At 34.9% G+C, this 18,864-nt stretch overlaps 21 non-coding genes across 21 annotated transcripts; 15 read left to right on the top strand and 6 right to left on the bottom strand.

Moving 5' to 3' along the window:
- The first annotated feature begins 752 nt into the window (after positions 1–752).
- TRNAM-CAU (transfer RNA methionine (anticodon CAU)) lies at positions 753–825 on the top strand. The gene has a single exon. It is a non-coding gene; the product is annotated as a tRNA-Met (tRNA).
- Positions 826–1,887: 1,062 nt separating this feature from the next.
- TRNAM-CAU (transfer RNA methionine (anticodon CAU)) lies at positions 1,888–1,960 on the top strand. The gene has a single exon. It is a non-coding gene; the product is annotated as a tRNA-Met (tRNA).
- Positions 1,961–2,863: 903 nt separating this feature from the next.
- TRNAE-UUC (transfer RNA glutamic acid (anticodon UUC)) lies at positions 2,864–2,935 on the bottom strand. Its single transcript has one exon. It is a non-coding gene; the product is annotated as a tRNA-Glu (tRNA).
- Positions 2,936–3,052: 117 nt separating this feature from the next.
- On the top strand, positions 3,053–3,125 carry TRNAM-CAU (transfer RNA methionine (anticodon CAU)). The gene has a single exon. It is a non-coding gene; the product is annotated as a tRNA-Met (tRNA).
- Positions 3,126–4,186: 1,061 nt separating this feature from the next.
- TRNAM-CAU (transfer RNA methionine (anticodon CAU)) lies at positions 4,187–4,259 on the top strand. The gene has a single exon. It is a non-coding gene; the product is annotated as a tRNA-Met (tRNA).
- Positions 4,260–5,161: 902 nt separating this feature from the next.
- TRNAE-UUC (transfer RNA glutamic acid (anticodon UUC)) lies at positions 5,162–5,233 on the bottom strand. The gene has a single exon. It is a non-coding gene; the product is annotated as a tRNA-Glu (tRNA).
- Positions 5,234–5,350: 117 nt separating this feature from the next.
- On the top strand, positions 5,351–5,423 carry TRNAM-CAU (transfer RNA methionine (anticodon CAU)). The gene has a single exon. It is a non-coding gene; the product is annotated as a tRNA-Met (tRNA).
- A 902-nt stretch (positions 5,424–6,325) lies between these two features.
- Positions 6,326–6,397, bottom strand: TRNAE-UUC (transfer RNA glutamic acid (anticodon UUC)). The gene has a single exon. It is a non-coding gene; the product is annotated as a tRNA-Glu (tRNA).
- Positions 6,398–6,514: 117 nt separating this feature from the next.
- Positions 6,515–6,587, top strand: TRNAM-CAU (transfer RNA methionine (anticodon CAU)). Its single transcript has one exon. It is a non-coding gene; the product is annotated as a tRNA-Met (tRNA).
- Positions 6,588–7,648: 1,061 nt separating this feature from the next.
- On the top strand, positions 7,649–7,721 carry TRNAM-CAU (transfer RNA methionine (anticodon CAU)). Its single transcript has one exon. It is a non-coding gene; the product is annotated as a tRNA-Met (tRNA).
- A 1,062-nt stretch (positions 7,722–8,783) lies between these two features.
- Positions 8,784–8,856, top strand: TRNAM-CAU (transfer RNA methionine (anticodon CAU)). The gene has a single exon. It is a non-coding gene; the product is annotated as a tRNA-Met (tRNA).
- A 1,063-nt stretch (positions 8,857–9,919) lies between these two features.
- On the top strand, positions 9,920–9,992 carry TRNAM-CAU (transfer RNA methionine (anticodon CAU)). The gene has a single exon. It is a non-coding gene; the product is annotated as a tRNA-Met (tRNA).
- A 903-nt stretch (positions 9,993–10,895) lies between these two features.
- Positions 10,896–10,967, bottom strand: TRNAE-UUC (transfer RNA glutamic acid (anticodon UUC)). The gene has a single exon. It is a non-coding gene; the product is annotated as a tRNA-Glu (tRNA).
- Positions 10,968–11,084: 117 nt separating this feature from the next.
- On the top strand, positions 11,085–11,157 carry TRNAM-CAU (transfer RNA methionine (anticodon CAU)). Its single transcript has one exon. It is a non-coding gene; the product is annotated as a tRNA-Met (tRNA).
- Positions 11,158–12,218: 1,061 nt separating this feature from the next.
- Positions 12,219–12,291, top strand: TRNAM-CAU (transfer RNA methionine (anticodon CAU)). The gene has a single exon. It is a non-coding gene; the product is annotated as a tRNA-Met (tRNA).
- Positions 12,292–13,353: 1,062 nt separating this feature from the next.
- TRNAM-CAU (transfer RNA methionine (anticodon CAU)) lies at positions 13,354–13,426 on the top strand. Its single transcript has one exon. It is a non-coding gene; the product is annotated as a tRNA-Met (tRNA).
- Positions 13,427–14,329: 903 nt separating this feature from the next.
- Positions 14,330–14,401, bottom strand: TRNAE-UUC (transfer RNA glutamic acid (anticodon UUC)). The gene has a single exon. It is a non-coding gene; the product is annotated as a tRNA-Glu (tRNA).
- A 117-nt stretch (positions 14,402–14,518) lies between these two features.
- On the top strand, positions 14,519–14,591 carry TRNAM-CAU (transfer RNA methionine (anticodon CAU)). Its single transcript has one exon. It is a non-coding gene; the product is annotated as a tRNA-Met (tRNA).
- A 1,061-nt stretch (positions 14,592–15,652) lies between these two features.
- On the top strand, positions 15,653–15,725 carry TRNAM-CAU (transfer RNA methionine (anticodon CAU)). Its single transcript has one exon. It is a non-coding gene; the product is annotated as a tRNA-Met (tRNA).
- Positions 15,726–17,763: 2,038 nt separating this feature from the next.
- On the bottom strand, positions 17,764–17,835 carry TRNAE-UUC (transfer RNA glutamic acid (anticodon UUC)). The gene has a single exon. It is a non-coding gene; the product is annotated as a tRNA-Glu (tRNA).
- A 117-nt stretch (positions 17,836–17,952) lies between these two features.
- On the top strand, positions 17,953–18,025 carry TRNAM-CAU (transfer RNA methionine (anticodon CAU)). Its single transcript has one exon. It is a non-coding gene; the product is annotated as a tRNA-Met (tRNA).
- The last annotated feature ends 839 nt before the right edge of the window (positions 18,026–18,864 follow it).

Raw genomic sequence — 18,864 nt, 5'->3', positions numbered from 1 at the left:
TTAATTAATGGCAAAGGTGTGTTCAAATCACTTATCACATTTACAACAATTTTTTATTTTGTGTTTCATGCTTTTTGCCCTGATAGAGGTACATTGCAATCTCCAAGCCTCTATTCTGTTACTTACAATATTGATAGAACATTTGGAAATTTTTCCTCTAAGAATTGGTGGAGTTTTCTGTTTCTAAGATGACATGTGCCCTCAATCTTTTGTTTATTTCTGAATGATTTCAGAGCAAGAATAGTGGGAATTGTGATAATTTATTTCTCAGAATTGGAATCAATACAGAAGAAAGTGGAGCACAAGGCATTGTTCTAGTCTTCTTTGTGATTTGATTCCCTCAGAGCTTTGCAATGCAATCAAAGAGCCACAATTCCATTTCTCACAAAGATTCAGGACATCTTAAATTTTACCTGTCTTCAGTTAAAGACAAATGATAATGGCATAAATATTGTCATAACTGGAAGAAGCAACACACATGTGCAATTGGGACCACATCAAGTACCAATCAGACAGAAGGAAACACTTGGCTGCAATTATTATCTTTTGGTCCTCTGTTTTTGAATCTGTCTTAAAACAGCAATAGGGTTGTATTGGGTGAAAACCAGGAATCCTAACCGCTAGACCATATGGGAAGATGTCGATTGCGTCCTTCACTGTTTCATATAATATAAAAAAAAACATTTCACTGACATTATTTTGTTAAACAAAAATAATCCCACCATGTCAAAAATGAAGTAAATAAGGCAGGAGCCTTGTTAGCGCAGTAGGTAGCGCGTCAGTCTCATAATCTGAAGGTCGTGAGTTCAATCCTCACACAGGGCATTTTTATTGATGTTTGTTTTGAGAGCATGGCATTGCAATCTAAGAGATGCAGCACTTTGTCTAACAAACTTGACTGCATTCAAATTTTACCTTTCTTGTTGAGTGGAGTATTGTTTTTTTTTTTTTCAAAATAAGCTTTCATAACTCACGTGACCACTAATAGATTTCAGACCAGCAATATCAGAAAAGATATCAAATAATTTGTCCAAGATGGACCCTATTTATATAAAATAGTTAATAGAAATCATTTTTCATGGTCATAGTCAAAACTTTGTCCTCAGAAATCTTACTGCCAATGGATTTTAGACCTTAATTAATGGCAAAGGTGTGTTCAAATCACTTATCACATTTACAACAATTTTTTATTTTGTGTTTCATGCTTTTTGCCCTGATAGAGGTACATTGCAATCTCCAAGCCTCTATTCTGTTACTTACAATATTGATAGAACATTTGGAAATTTTTCCTCTAAGAATTGGTGGAGTTTTCTGTTTCTAAGATGACATGTGCCCTCAATCTTTTGTTTATTTCTGAATGATTTCAGAGCAAGAATAGTGGGAATTGTGATAATTTATTTCTCAGAATTGGAATCAATACAGAAGAAAGTGGAGCACAAGGCATTGTTCTAGTCTTCTTTGTGATTTGATTCCCTCAGAGCTTTGCAATGCAATCAAAGAGCCACAATTCCATTTCTCACAAAGATTCAGGACATCTTAAATTTTACCTGTCTTCAGTTAAAGACAAATGATAATGGCATAAATATTGTCATAACTGGAAGAAGCAACACACATGTGCAATTGGGACCACATCAAGTACCAATCAGACAGAAGGAAACACTTGGCTGCAATTATTATCTTTTGGTCCTCTGTTTTTGAATCTGTCTTAAAACAGCAATAGGGTTGTATTGGGTGAAAACCAGGAATCCTAACCGCTAGACTATATGGGAAGATGTCGATTGCGTCCTTCACTGTTTCATATAATATAAAAAAAAAACATTTCACTGACATTATTTTGTTAAACAAAAATAATCCCACCATTTCAAAAATGAAGCAAATAAGGCAGGAGCCTTGTTAGCGCAGTAGGTAGTGCATCAGTCTCATAATCTGAAGGTCGTGAGTTCAATCCTCACACAGGGCATTTTTATTGATGTTTGTTTTGAGAGCATGGCATTGCAATCTAAGAGATGCAGCACTTTGTCTAACAAACTTGACTGCATTCAAATTTTACCTTTCTTGTTGAGTGGAGTATTCTGTTTTTTTTTTTTCAAAATAAGCTTTCATAACTCACGTGACCACTAATAGATTTCAGACCAGCAATATCAGAAAAGATATCAAATAATTTGTCCAAGATGGACCCTATTTATATAAAATAGTTAATAGAAATCATTTTTCATGGTCATAGTCAAAACTTTGTCCTCAGAAATCTTACCGCCAATGGATTTTAGACCTTAATTAATGGCAAAGGTGTGTTCAAATCACTTATCACATTTACAACAATTTTTTATTTTGTGTTTCATGCTTTTTGCCCTGATAGAGGTACATTGCAATCTCCAAGCCTCTATTCTGTTACTTACAATATTGATAGAACATTTGGAAATTTTTCCTCTAAGAATTGGTGGAGTTTTCTGTTTCTAAGATGACATGTGCCCTCAATCTTTTGTTTATTTCTGAATGATTTCAGAGCAAGAATAGTGGGAATTGTGATAATTTATTTCTCTGAATTGGAATCAATACAGAAGAAAGTGGAGCACAAGGCATTGTTCTAGTCTTCTTTGTGATTTTATTCCCTCAGAGCTTTGCAATGCAATCATAGAGCCACAATTCCATTTCTCACAAAGATTCAGGACATCTTAAATTTTACCTGTCTTCAGTTAAAGACAAATGCTAATGGCATAAATATTGTCATAACTGGAAGAAGCAACACACATGTGCAATTGGGACCACATCAGGTACCAATCAGACAGAAGGAAACACTTGGCTGCAATTATTATCTTTTGGTCCTCTGTTTTTGAATCTGTCTTAAAACAGCAATAAGGTTGTATTCCCATACCGGGAGTCGAACCCGGGCCGCCTGGGTGAAAACCAGGAATCCTAACCGCTAGACCATATGGGAAGATGTTGATTGCGTCCTTCACTGTTTCATATAATATAAAAAAAAACATTTCACTGACATTATTTTGTTAAACAAAAATAATCCCACCATTTCAAAAATGAAGCAAATAAGGCAGGAGCCTTGTTAGCGCAGTAGGTAGCGCGTCAGTCTCATAATCTGAAGGTCGTGAGTTCAATCCTCACACAGGGCATTTTTATTGATGTTTGTTTTGAGAGCATGGCATTGCAATCTAAGAGATGCAGCACTTTGTCTAACAAACTTGACTGCATTCAAATTTTACCTTTCTTGTTGAGTGGAGTATTGTTTTTTTTTTTTTCAAAATAAGCTTTCATAACTCACGTGACCACTAATAGATTTCAGACCAGCAATATCAGAAAAGATATCAAATAATTTGTCCAAGATGGACCCTATTTATATAAAATAGTTAATAGAAATCATTTTTCATGGTCATAGTCAAAACTTTGTCCTCAGAAATCTTACCGCCAATGGATTTTAGACCTTAATTAATGGCAAAGGTGTGTTCAAATCACTTATCACATTTACAACAATTTTTTATTTTGTGTTTCATGCTTTTTGCCCTGATAGAGGTACATTGCAATCTCCAAGCCTCTATTCTGTTACTTACAATATTGATAGAACATTTGGAAATTTTTCCTCTAAGAATTGGTGGAGTTTTCTGTTTCTAAGATGACATGTGCCCTCAATCTTTTGTTTATTTCTGAATGATTTCAGAGCAAGAATAGTGGGAATTGTGATAATTTATTTCTCAGAATTGGAATCAATACAGAAGAAAGTGGAGCACAAGGCATTGTTCTAGTCTTCTTTGTGATTTTATTCCCTCAGAGCTTTGCAATGCAATCATAGAGCCACAATTCCATTTCTCACAAAGATTCAGGACATCTTAAATTTTACCTGTCTTCAGTTAAAGACAAATGCTAATGGCATAAATATTGTCATAACTGGAAGAAGCAACACACATGTGCAATTGGGACCACATCAGGTACCAATCAGACAGAAGGAAACACTTGGCTGCAATTATTATCTTTTGGTCCTCTGTTTTTGAATCTGTCTTAAAACAGCAATAGGGTTGTATTGGGTGAAAACCAGGAATCCTAACCGCTAGACCATATGGGAAGATGTCGATTGCGTCCTTCACTGTTTCATATAATATAAAAAAAAACATTTCACTGACATTATTTTGTTAAACAAAAATAATCCCACCATGTCAAAAATGAAGTAAATAAGGCAGGAGCCTTGTTAGCGCAGTAGGTAGCGCGTCAGTCTCATAATCTGAAGGTCGTGAGTTCAATCCTCACACAGGGCATTTTTATTGATGTTTGTTTTGAGAGCATGGCATTGCAATCTAAGAGATGCAGCACTTTGTCTAACAAACTTGACTGCATTCAAATTTTACCTTTCTTGTTGAGTGGAGTATTGTTTTTTTTTTTTTCAAAATAAGCTTTCATAACTCACGTGACCACTAATAGATTTCAGACCAGCAATATCAGAAAAGATATCAAATAATTTGTCCAAGATGGACCCTATTTATATAAAATAGTTAATAGAAATCATTTTTCATGGTCATAGTCAAAACTTTGTCCTCAGAAATCTTACTGCCAATGGATTTTAGACCTTAATTAATGGCAAAGGTGTGTTCAAATCACTTATCACATTTACAACAATTTTTTATTTTGTGTTTCATGCTTTTTGCCCTGATAGAGGTACATTGCAATCTCCAAGCCTCTATTCTGTTACTTACAATATTGATAGAACATTTGGAAATTTTTCCTCTAAGAATTGGTGGAGTTTTCTGTTTCTAAGATGACATGTGCCCTCAATCTTTTGTTTATTTCTGAATGATTTCAGAGCAAGAATAGTGGGAATTGTGATAATTTATTTCTCTGAATTGGAATCAATACAGAAGAAAGTGGAGCACAAGGCATTGTTCTAGTCTTCTTTGTGATTTTATTCCCTCAGAGCTTTGCAATGCAATCATAGAGCCACAATTCCATTTCTCACAAAGATTCAGGACATCTTAAATTTTACCTGTCTTCAGTTAAAGACAAATGCTAATGGCATAAATATTGTCATAACTGGAAGAAGCAACACACATGTGCAATTGGGACCACATCAGGTACCAATCAGACAGAAGGAAACACTTGGCTGCAATTATTATCTTTTGGTCCTCTGTTTTTGAATCTGTCTTAAAACAGCAATAAGGTTGTATTCCCATACCGGGAGTCGAACCCGGGCCGCCTGGGTGAAAACCAGGAATCCTAACCGCTAGACCATATGGGAAGATGTTGATTGCGTCCTTCACTGTTTCATATAATATAAAAAAAAACATTTCACTGACATTATTTTGTTAAACAAAAATAATCCCACCATTTCAAAAATGAAGCAAATAAGGCAGGAGCCTTGTTAGCGCAGTAGGTAGCGCGTCAGTCTCATAATCTGAAGGTCGTGAGTTCAATCCTCACACAGGGCATTTTTATTGATGTTTGTTTTGAGAGCATGGCATTGCAATCTAAGAGATGCAGCACTTTGTCTAACAAACTTGACTGCATTCAAATTTTACCTTTCTTGTTGAGTGGAGTATTGTTTTTTTTTTTTTCAAAATAAGCTTTCATAACTCACGTGACCACTAATAGATTTCAGACCAGCAATATCAGAAAAGATATCAAATAATTTGTCCAAGATGGACCCTATTTATATAAAATAGTTAATAGAAATCATTTTTCATGGTCATAGTCAAAACTTTGTCCTCAGAAATCTTACCGCCAATGGATTTTAGACCTTAATTAATGGCAAAGGTGTGTTCAAATCACTTATCACATTTACAACAATTTTTTATTTTGTGTTTCATGCTTTTTGCCCTGATAGAGGTACATTGCAATCTCCAAGCCTCTATTCTGTTACTTACAATATTGATAGAACATTTGGAAATTTTTCCTCTAAGAATTGGTGGAGTTTTCTGTTTCTAAGATGACATGTGCCCTCAATCTTTTGTTTATTTCTGAATGATTTCAGAGCAAGAATAGTGGGAATTGTGATAATTTATTTCTCTGAATTGGAATCAATACAGAAGAAAGTGGAGCACAAGGCATTGTTCTAGTCTTCTTTGTGATTTTATTCCCTCAGAGCTTTGCAATGCAATCATAGAGCCACAATTCCATTTCTCACAAAGATTCAGGACATCTTAAATTTTACCTGTCTTCAGTTAAAGACAAATGCTAATGGCATAAATATTGTCATAACTGGAAGAAGCAACACACATGTGCAATTGGGACCACATCAGGTACCAATCAGACAGAAGGAAACACTTGGCTGCAATTATTATCTTTTGGTCCTCTGTTTTTGAATCTGTCTTAAAACAGCAATAAGGTTGTATTCCCATACCGGGAGTCGAACCCGGGCCGCCTGGGTGAAAACCAGGAATCCTAACCGCTAGACCATATGGGAAGATGTTGATTGCGTCCTTCACTGTTTCATATAATATAAAAAAAAACATTTCACTGACATTATTTTGTTAAACAAAAATAATCCCACCATTTCAAAAATGAAGCAAATAAGGCAGGAGCCTTGTTAGCGCAGTAGGTAGCGCGTCAGTCTCATAATCTGAAGGTCGTGAGTTCAATCCTCACACAGGGCATTTTTATTGATGTTTGTTTTGAGAGCATGGCATTGCAATCTAAGAGATGCAGCACTTTGTCTAACAAACTTGACTGCATTCAAATTTTACCTTTCTTGTTGAGTGGAGTATTGTTTTTTTTTTTTTCAAAATAAGCTTTCATAACTCACGTGACCACTAATAGATTTCAGACCAGCAATATCAGAAAAGATATCAAATAATTTGTCCAAGATGGACCCTATTTATATAAAATAGTTAATAGAAATCATTTTTCATGGTCATAGTCAAAACTTTGTCCTCAGAAATCTTACTGCCAATGGATTTTAGACCTTAATTAATGGCAAAGGTGTGTTCAAATCACTTATCACATTTACAACAATTTTTTATTTTGTGTTTCATGCTTTTTGCCCTGATAGAGGTACATTGCAATCTCCAAGCCTCTATTCTGTTACTTACAATATTGATAGAACATTTGGAAATTTTTCCTCTAAGAATTGGTGGAGTTTTCTGTTTCTAAGATGACATGTGCCCTCAATCTTTTGTTTATTTCTGAATGATTTCAGAGCAAGAATAGTGGGAATTGTGATAATTTATTTCTCAGAATTGGAATCAATACAGAAGAAAGTGGAGCACAAGGCATTGTTCTAGTCTTCTTTGTGATTTGATTCCCTCAGAGCTTTGCAATGCAATCAAAGAGCCACAATTCCATTTCTCACAAAGATTCAGGACATCTTAAATTTTACCTGTCTTCAGTTAAAGACAAATGATAATGGCATAAATATTGTCATAACTGGAAGAAGCAACACACATGTGCAATTGGGACCACATCAAGTACCAATCAGACAGAAGGAAACACTTGGCTGCAATTATTATCTTTTGGTCCTCTGTTTTTGAATCTGTCTTAAAACAGCAATAGGGTTGTATTGGGTGAAAACCAGGAATCCTAACCGCTAGACCATATGGGAAGATGTCGATTGCGTCCTTCACTGTTTCATATAATATAAAAAAAAACATTTCACTGACATTATTTTGTTAAACAAAAATAATCCCACCATGTCAAAAATGAAGTAAATAAGGCAGGAGCCTTGTTAGCGCAGTAGGTAGCGCGTCAGTCTCATAATCTGAAGGTCGTGAGTTCAATCCTCACACAGGGCATTTTTATTGATGTTTGTTTTGAGAGCATGGCATTGCAATCTAAGAGATGCAGCACTTTGTCTAACAAACTTGACTGCATTCAAATTTTACCTTTCTTGTTGAGTGGAGTATTGTTTTTTTTTTTTTCAAAATAAGCTTTCATAACTCACGTGACCACTAATAGATTTCAGACCAGCAATATCAGAAAAGATATCAAATAATTTGTCCAAGATGGACCCTATTTATATAAAATAGTTAATAGAAATCATTTTTCATGGTCATAGTCAAAACTTTGTCCTCAGAAATCTTACTGCCAATGGATTTTAGACCTTAATTAATGGCAAAGGTGTGTTCAAATCACTTATCACATTTACAACAATTTTTTATTTTGTGTTTCATGCTTTTTGCCCTGATAGAGGTACATTGCAATCTCCAAGCCTCTATTCTGTTACTTACAATATTGATAGAACATTTGGAAATTTTTCCTCTAAGAATTGGTGGAGTTTTCTGTTTCTAAGATGACATGTGCCCTCAATCTTTTGTTTATTTCTGAATGATTTCAGAGCAAGAATAGTGGGAATTGTGATAATTTATTTCTCAGAATTGGAATCAATACAGAAGAAAGTGGAGCACAAGGCATTGTTCTAGTCTTCTTTGTGATTTGATTCCCTCAGAGCTTTGCAATGCAATCAAAGAGCCACAATTCCATTTCTCACAAAGATTCAGGACATCTTAAATTTTACCTGTCTTCAGTTAAAGACAAATGATAATGGCATAAATATTGTCATAACTGGAAGAAGCAACACACATGTGCAATTGGGACCACATCAAGTACCAATCAGACAGAAGGAAACACTTGGCTGCAATTATTATCTTTTGGTCCTCTGTTTTTGAATCTGTCTTAAAACAGCAATAGGGTTGTATTGGGTGAAAACCAGGAATCCTAACCGCTAGACCATATGGGAAGATGTCGATTGCGTCCTTCACTGTTTCATATAATATAAAAAAAAAACATTTCACTGACATTATTTTGTTAAACAAAAATAATCCCACCATTTCAAAAATGAAGCAAATAAGGCAGGAGCCTTGTTAGCGCAGTAGGTAGTGCATCAGTCTCATAATCTGAAGGTCGTGAGTTCAATCCTCACACAGGGCATTTTTATTGATGTTTGTTTTGAGAGCATGGCATTGCAATCTAAGAGATGCAGCACTTTGTCTAACAAACTTGACTGCATTCAAATTTTACCTTTCTTGTTGAGTGGAGTATTCTGTTTTTTTTTTTTCAAAATAAGCTTTCATAACTCACGTGACCACTAATAGATTTCAGACCAGCAATATCAGAAAAGATATCAAATAATTTGTCCAAGATGGACCCTATTTATATAAAATAGTTAATAGAAATCATTTTTCATGGTCATAGTCAAAACTTTGTCCTCAGAAATCTTACTGCCAATGGATTTTAGACCTTAATTAATGGCAAAGGTGTGTTCAAATCACTTATCACATTTACAACAATTTTTTATTTTGTGTTTCATGCTTTTTGCCCTGATAGAGGTACATTGCAATCTCCAAGCCTCTATTCTGTTACTTACAATATTGATAGAACATTTGGAAATTTTTCCTCTAAGAATTGGTGGAGTTTTCTGTTTCTAAGATGACATGTGCCCTCAATCTTTTGTTTATTTCTGAATGATTTCAGAGCAAGAATAGTGGGAATTGTGATAATTTATTTCTCAGAATTGGAATCAATACAGAAGAAAGTGGAGCACAAGGCATTGTTCTAGTCTTCTTTGTGATTTGATTCCCTCAGAGCTTTGCAATGCAATCAAAGAGCCACAATTCCATTTCTCACAAAGATTCAGGACATCTTAAATTTTACCTGTCTTCAGTTAAAGACAAATGATAATGGCATAAATATTGTCATAACTGGAAGAAGCAACACACATGTGCAATTGGGACCACATCAAGTACCAATCAGACAGAAGGAAACACTTGGCTGCAATTATTATCTTTTGGTCCTCTGTTTTTGAATCTGTCTTAAAACAGCAATAGGGTTGTATTGGGTGAAAACCAGGAATCCTAACCGCTAGACCATATGGGAAGATGTCGATTGCGTCCTTCACTGTTTCATATAATATAAAAAAAAAACATTTCACTGACATTATTTTGTTAAACAAAAATAATCCCACCATTTCAAAAATGAAGCAAATAAGGCAGGAGCCTTGTTAGCGCAGTAGGTAGTGCATCAGTCTCATAATCTGAAGGTCGTGAGTTCAATCCTCACACAGGGCATTTTTATTGATGTTTGTTTTGAGAGCATGGCATTGCAATCTAAGAGATGCAGCACTTTGTCTAACAAACTTGACTGCATTCAAATTTTACCTTTCTTGTTGAGTGGAGTATTCTGTTTTTTTTTTTTCAAAATAAGCTTTCATAACTCACGTGACCACTAATAGATTTCAGACCAGCAATATCAGAAAAGATATCAAATAATTTGTCCAAGATGGACCCTATTTATATAAAATAGTTAATAGAAATCATTTTTCATGGTCATAGTCAAAACTTTGTCCTCAGAAATCTTACCGCCAATGGATTTTAGACCTTAATTAATGGCAAAGGTGTGTTCAAATCACTTATCACATTTACAACAATTTTTTATTTTGTGTTTCATGCTTTTTGCCCTGATAGAGGTACATTGCAATCTCCAAGCCTCTATTCTGTTACTTACAATATTGATAGAACATTTGGAAATTTTTCCTCTAAGAATTGGTGGAGTTTTCTGTTTCTAAGATGACATGTGCCCTCAATCTTTTGTTTATTTCTGAATGATTTCAGAGCAAGAATAGTGGGAATTGTGATAATTTATTTCTCTGAATTGGAATCAATACAGAAGAAAGTGGAGCACAAGGCATTGTTCTAGTCTTCTTTGTGATTTTATTCCCTCAGAGCTTTGCAATGCAATCATAGAGCCACAATTCCATTTCTCACAAAGATTCAGGACATCTTAAATTTTACCTGTCTTCAGTTAAAGACAAATGCTAATGGCATAAATATTGTCATAACTGGAAGAAGCAACACACATGTGCAATTGGGACCACATCAGGTACCAATCAGACAGAAGGAAACACTTGGCTGCAATTATTATCTTTTGGTCCTCTGTTTTTGAATCTGTCTTAAAACAGCAATAAGGTTGTATTCCCATACCGGGAGTCGAACCCGGGCCGCCTGGGTGAAAACCAGGAATCCTAACCGCTAGACCATATGGGAAGATGTTGATTGCGTCCTTCACTGTTTCATATAATATAAAAAAAAACATTTCACTGACATTATTTTGTTAAACAAAAATAATCCCACCATTTCAAAAATGAAGCAAATAAGGCAGGAGCCTTGTTAGCGCAGTAGGTAGCGCGTCAGTCTCATAATCTGAAGGTCGTGAGTTCAATCCTCACACAGGGCATTTTTATTGATGTTTGTTTTGAGAGCATGGCATTGCAATCTAAGAGATGCAGCACTTTGTCTAACAAACTTGACTGCATTCAAATTTTACCTTTCTTGTTGAGTGGAGTATTGTTTTTTTTTTTTTCAAAATAAGCTTTCATAACTCACGTGACCACTAATAGATTTCAGACCAGCAATATCAGAAAAGATATCAAATAATTTGTCCAAGATGGACCCTATTTATATAAAATAGTTAATAGAAATCATTTTTCATGGTCATAGTCAAAACTTTGTCCTCAGAAATCTTACTGCCAATGGATTTTAGACCTTAATTAATGGCAAAGGTGTGTTCAAATCACTTATCACATTTACAACAATTTTTTATTTTGTGTTTCATGCTTTTTGCCCTGATAGAGGTACATTGCAATCTCCAAGCCTCTATTCTGTTACTTACAATATTGATAGAACATTTGGAAATTTTTCCTCTAAGAATTGGTGGAGTTTTCTGTTTCTAAGATGACATGTGCCCTCAATCTTTTGTTTATTTCTGAATGATTTCAGAGCAAGAATAGTGGGAATTGTGATAATTTATTTCTCAGAATTGGAATCAATACAGAAGAAAGTGGAGCACAAGGCATTGTTCTAGTCTTCTTTGTGATTTGATTCCCTCAGAGCTTTGCAATGCAATCAAAGAGCCACAATTCCATTTCTCACAAAGATTCAGGACATCTTAAATTTTACCTGTCTTCAGTTAAAGACAAATGATAATGGCATAAATATTGTCATAACTGGAAGAAGCAACACACATGTGCAATTGGGACCACATCAAGTACCAATCAGACAGAAGGAAACACTTGGCTGCAATTATTATCTTTTGGTCCTCTGTTTTTGAATCTGTCTTAAAACAGCAATAGGGTTGTATTGGGTGAAAACCAGGAATCCTAACCGCTAGACCATATGGGAAGATGTCGATTGCGTCCTTCACTGTTTCATATAATATAAAAAAAAACATTTCACTGACATTATTTTGTTAAACAAAAATAATCCCACCATGTCAAAAATGAAGTAAATAAGGCAGGAGCCTTGTTAGCGCAGTAGGTAGCGCGTCAGTCTCATAATCTGAAGGTCGTGAGTTCAATCCTCACACAGGGCATTTTTATTGATGTTTGTTTTGAGAGCATGGCATTGCAATCTAAGAGATGCAGCACTTTGTCTAACAAACTTGACTGCATTCAAATTTTACCTTTCTTGTTGAGTGGAGTATTGTTTTTTTTTTTTTCAAAATAAGCTTTCATAACTCACGTGACCACTAATAGATTTCAGACCAGCAATATCAGAAAAGATATCAAATAATTTGTCCAAGATGGACCCTATTTATATAAAATAGTTAATAGAAATCATTTTTCATGGTCATAGTCAAAACTTTGTCCTCAGAAATCTTACTGCCAATGGATTTTAGACCTTAATTAATGGCAAAGGTGTGTTCAAATCACTTATCACATTTACAACAATTTTTTATTTTGTGTTTCATGCTTTTTGCCCTGATAGAGGTACATTGCAATCTCCAAGCCTCTATTCTGTTACTTACAATATTGATAGAACATTTGGAAATTTTTCCTCTAAGAATTGGTGGAGTTTTCTGTTTCTAAGATGACATGTGCCCTCAATCTTTTGTTTATTTCTGAATGATTTCAGAGCAAGAATAGTGGGAATTGTGATAATTTATTTCTCAGAATTGGAATCAATACAGAAGAAAGTGGAGCACAAGGCATTGTTCTAGTCTTCTTTGTGATTTGATTCCCTCAGAGCTTTGCAATGCAATCAAAGAGCCACAATTCCATTTCTCACAAAGATTCAGGACATCTTAAATTTTACCTGTCTTCAGTTAAAGACAAATGATAATGGCATAAATATTGTCATAACTGGAAGAAGCAACACACATGTGCAATTGGGACCACATCAAGTACCAATCAGACAGAAGGAAACACTTGGCTGCAATTATTATCTTTTGGTCCTCTGTTTTTGAATCTGTCTTAAAACAGCAATAGGGTTGTATTGGGTGAAAACCAGGAATCCTAACCGCTAGACCATATGGGAAGATGTCGATTGCGTCCTTCACTGTTTCATATAATATAAAAAAAAAACATTTCACTGACATTATTTTGTTAAACAAAAATAATCCCACCATTTCAAAAATGAAGCAAATAAGGCAGGAGCCTTGTTAGCGCAGTAGGTAGTGCATCAGTCTCATAATCTGAAGGTCGTGAGTTCAATCCTCACACAGGGCATTTTTATTGATGTTTGTTTTGAGAGCATGGCATTGCAATCTAAGAGATGCAGCACTTTGTCTAACAAACTTGACTGCATTCAAATTTTACCTTTCTTGTTGAGTGGAGTATTCTGTTTTTTTTTTTTCAAAATAAGCTTTCATAACTCACGTGACCACTAATAGATTTCAGACCAGCAATATCAGAAAAGATATCAAATAATTTGTCCAAGATGGACCCTATTTATATAAAATAGTTAATAGAAATCATTTTTCATGGTCATAGTCAAAACTTTGTCCTCAGAAATCTTACCGCCAATGGATTTTAGACCTTAATTAATGGCAAAGGTGTGTTCAAATCACTTATCACATTTACAACAATTTTTTATTTTGTGTTTCATGCTTTTTGCCCTGATAGAGGTACATTGCAATCTCCAAGCCTCTATTCTGTTACTTACAATATTGATAGAACATTTGGAAATTTTTCCTCTAAGAATTGGTGGAGTTTTCTGTTTCTAAGATGACATGTGCCCTCAATCTTTTGTTTATTTCTGAATGATTTCAGAGCAAGAATAGTGGGAATTGTGATAATTTATTTCTCTGAATTGGAATCAATACAGAAGAAAGTGGAGCACAAGGCATTGTTCTAGTCTTCTTTGTGATTTTATTCCCTCAGAGCTTTGCAATGCAATCATAGAGCCACAATTCCATTTCTCACAAAGATTCAGGACATCTTAAATTTTACCTGTCTTCAGTTAAAGACAAATGCTAATGGCATAAATATTGTCATAACTGGAAGAAGCAACACACATGTGCAATTGGGACCACATCAGGTACCAATCAGACAGAAGGAAACACTTGGCTGCAATTATTATCTTTTGGTCCTCTGTTTTTGAATCTGTCTTAAAACAGCAATAAGGTTGTATTCCCATACCGGGAGTCGAACCCGGGCCGCCTGGGTGAAAACCAGGAATCCTAACCGCTAGACCATATGGGAAGATGTTGATTGCGTCCTTCACTGTTTCATATAATATAAAAAAAAACATTTCACTGACATTATTTTGTTAAACAAAAATAATCCCACCATTTCAAAAATGAAGCAAATAAGGCAGGAGCCTTGTTAGCGCAGTAGGTAGCGCGTCAGTCTCATAATCTGAAGGTCGTGAGTTCAATCCTCACACAGGGCATTTTTATTGATGTTTGTTTTGAGAGCATGGCATTGCAATCTAAGAGATGCAGCACTTTGTCTAACAAACTTGACTGCATTCAAATTTTACCTTTCTTGTTGAGTGGAGTATTGTTTTTTTTTTTTTCAAAATAAGCTTTCATAACTCACGTGACCACTAATAGATTTCAGACCAGCAATATCAGAAAAGATATCAAATAATTTGTCCAAGATGGACCCTATTTATATAAAATAGTTAATAGAAATCATTTTTCATGGTCATAGTCAAAACTTTGTCCTCAGAAATCTTACTGCCAATGGATTTTAGACCTTAATTAATGGCAAAGGTGTGTTCAAATCACTTATCACATTTACAACAATTTTTTATTTTGTGTTTCATGCTTTTTGCCCTGATAGAGGTACATTGCAATCTCCAAGCCTCTATTCTGTTACTTACAATATTGATAGAACATTTGGAAATTTTTCCTCTAAGAATTGGTGGAGTTTTCTGTTTCTAAGATGACATGTGCCCTCAATCTTTTGTTTATTTCTGAATGATTTCAGAGCAAGAATAGTGGGAATTGTGATAATTTATTTCTCAGAATTGGAATCAATACAGAAGAAAGTGGAGCACAAGGCATTGTTCTAGTCTTCTTTGTGATTTGATTCCCTCAGAGCTTTGCAATGCAATCAAAGAGCCACAATTCCATTTCTCACAAAGATTCAGGACATCTTAAATTTTACCTGTCTTCAGTTAAAGACAAATGATAATGGCATAAATATTGTCATAACTGGAAGAAGCAACACACATGTGCAATTGGGACCACATCAAGTACCAATCAGACAGAAGGAAACACTTGGCTGCAATTATTATCTTTTGGTCCTCTGTTTTTGAATCTGTCTTAAAACAGCAATAGGGTTGTATTGGGTGAAAACCAGGAATCCTAACCGCTAGACCATATGGGAAGATGTCGATTGCGTCCTTCACTGTTTCATATAATATAAAAAAAAACATTTCACTGACATTATTTTGTTAAACAAAAATAATCCCACCATGTCAAAAATGAAGTAAATAAGGCAGGAGCCTTGTTAGCGCAGTAGGTAGCGCGTCAGTCTCATAATCTGAAGGTCGTGAGTTCAATCCTCACACAGGGCATTTTTATTGATGTTTGTTTTGAGAGCATGGCATTGCAATCTAAGAGATGCAGCACTTTGTCTAACAAACTTGACTGCATTCAAATTTTACCTTTCTTGTTGAGTGGAGTATTGTTTTTTTTTTTTTCAAAATAAGCTTTCATAACTCACGTGACCACTAATAGATTTCAGACCAGCAATATCAGAAAAGATATCAAATAATTTGTCCAAGATGGACCCTATTTATATAAAATAGTTAATAGAAATCATTTTTCATGGTCATAGTCAAAACTTTGTCCTCAGAAATCTTACTGCCAATGGATTTTAGACCTTAATTAATGGCAAAGGTGTGTTCAAATCACTTATCACATTTACAACAATTTTTTATTTTGTGTTTCATGCTTTTTGCCCTGATAGAGGTACATTGCAATCTCCAAGCCTCTATTCTGTTACTTACAATATTGATAGAACATTTGGAAATTTTTCCTCTAAGAATTGGTGGAGTTTTCTGTTTCTAAGATGACATGTGCCCTCAATCTTTTGTTTATTTCTGAATGATTTCAGAGCAAGAATAGTGGGAATTGTGATAATTTATTTCTCAGAATTGGAATCAATACAGAAGAAAGTGGAGCACAAGGCATTGTTCTAGTCTTCTTTGTGATTTGATTCCCTCAGAGCTTTGCAATGCAATCAAAGAGCCACAATTCCATTTCTCACAAAGATTCAGGACATCTTAAATTTTACCTGTCTTCAGTTAAAGACAAATGATAATGGCATAAATATTGTCATAACTGGAAGAAGCAACACACATGTGCAATTGGGACCACATCAAGTACCAATCAGACAGAAGGAAACACTTGGCTGCAATTATTATCTTTTGGTCCTCTGTTTTTGAATCTGTCTTAAAACAGCAATAGGGTTGTATTGGGTGAAAACCAGGAATCCTAACCGCTAGACCATATGGGAAGATGTCGATTGCGTCCTTCACTGTTTCATATAATATAAAAAAAAAACATTTCACTGACATTATTTTGTTAAACAAAAATAATCCCACCATTTCAAAAATGAAGCAAATAAGGCAGGAGCCTTGTTAGCGCAGTAGGTTGTGCGTCAGTCTCATAATCTGAAGGTCGTGAGTTCAATGCTCACACAGGGCATTTTTATTGATGTTTGTTTTGAGAGCATGGCATTGCAATCTAAGAGATGCAGCACTTTGTCTAACAAACTTGACTGCATTCAAATTTTACCTTTCTTGTTGAGTGGAGTATTCTGTTTTTTTTTTTTCAAAATAAGCTTTCATAACTCACGTGACCACTAATAGATTTCAGACCAGCAATATCAGAAAAGATATCAAATAATTTGTCCAAGATGGACCCTATTTATATAAAATAGTTAATAGAAATCATTTTTCATGGTCATAGTCAAAACTTTGTCCTCAGAAATCTTACCGCCAATGGATTTTAGACCTTAATTAATGGCAAAGGTGTGTTCAAATCACTTATCACATTTACAACAATTTTTTATTTTGTGTTTCATGCTTTTTGCCCTGATAGAGGTACATTGCAATCTCCAAGCCTCTATTCTGTTACTTACAATATTGATAGAACATTTGGAAATTTTTCCTCTAAGAATTGGTGGAGTTTTCTGTTTCTAAGATGACATGTGCCCTCAATCTTTTGTTTATTTCTGAATGATTTCAGAGCAAGAATAGTGGGAATTGTGATAATTTATTTCTCTGAATTGGAATCAATACAGAAGAAAGTGGAGCACAAGGCATTGTTCTAGTCTTCTTTGTGATTTTATTCCCTCAGAGCTTTGCAATGCAATCATAGAGCCACAATTCCATTTCTCACAAAGATTCAGGACATCTTAAATTTTACCTGTCTTCAGTTAAAGACAAATGCTAATGGCATAAATATTGTCATAACTGGAAGAAGCAACACACATGTGCAATTGGGACCACATCAGGTACCAATCAGACAGAAGGAAACACTTGGCTGCAATTATTATCTTTTGGTCCTCTGTTTTTGAATCTGTCTTAAAACAGCAATAAGGTTGTATTCCCATACCGGGAGTCAAACCCGGGCCGCCTGGGAGAAAACCAGGAATCCTAACCGCTAGACCATATGGGAAGATGTCGATTGCGTCCTTCACTGTTTCATATAATATAAAAAAAAACATTTCACTGACATTATTTTGTTAAACAAAAATAATCCCACCATTTCAAAAATGAAGCAAATAAGGCAGGAGCCTTGTTAGCGCAGTAGGTAGCGCGTCAGTCTCATAATCTGAAGGTCGTGAGTTCAATCCTCACACAGGGCATTTTTATTGATGTTTGTTTTGAGAGCATGGCATTGCAATCTAAGAGATGCAGCACTTTGTCTAACAAACTTGACTGCATTCAAATTTTACCTTTCTTGTTGAGTGGAGTATTGTTTTTTTTTTTTTCAAAATAAGCTTTCATAACTCACGTGACCACTAATAGATTTCAGACCAGCAATATCAGAAAAGATATCAAATAATTTGTCCAAGATGGACCCTATTTATATAAAATAGTTAATAGAAATCATTTTTCATGGTCATAGTCAAAACTTTGTCCTCAGAAATCTTACTGCCAATGGATTTTAGACCTTAATTAATGGCAAAGGTGTGTTCAAATCACTTATCACATTTACAACAATTTTTTATTTTGTGTTTCATGCTTTTTGCCCTGATAGAGGTACATTGCAATCTCCAAGCCTCTATTCTGTTACTTACAATATTGATAGAACATTTGGAAATTTTTCCTCTAAGAATTGGTGGAGTTTTCTGTTTCTAAGATGACATGTGCCCTCAATCTTTTGTTTATTTCTGAATGATTTCAGAGCAAGAATAGTGGGAATTGTGATAATTTATTTCTCAGAATTGGAATCAATACAGAAGAAAGTGGAGCACAAGGCATTGTTCTAGTCTTCTTTGTGATTTGATTCCCTCAGAGCTTTGCAATGCAATCAAAGAGCCACAATTCCATTTCTCACAAAGATTCAGGACATCTTAAATTTTACCTGTCTTCAGTTAAAGACAAATGATAATGGCATAAATATTGTCATAACTGGAAGAAGCAACACACATGTGCAATTGGGACCACATCAAGTACCAATCAGACAGAAGGAAACACTTGG

Source organism: Taudactylus pleione, unplaced genomic scaffold (genome assembly GCF_031769625.1).
Source record: "Taudactylus pleione unplaced genomic scaffold, aTauple2 ptg000248l, whole genome shotgun sequence".
NCBI lineage: Eukaryota > Metazoa > Chordata > Amphibia > Anura > Myobatrachidae > Taudactylus > Taudactylus pleione.
This window is presented reverse-complemented; position numbering and strand designations above follow the sequence as displayed.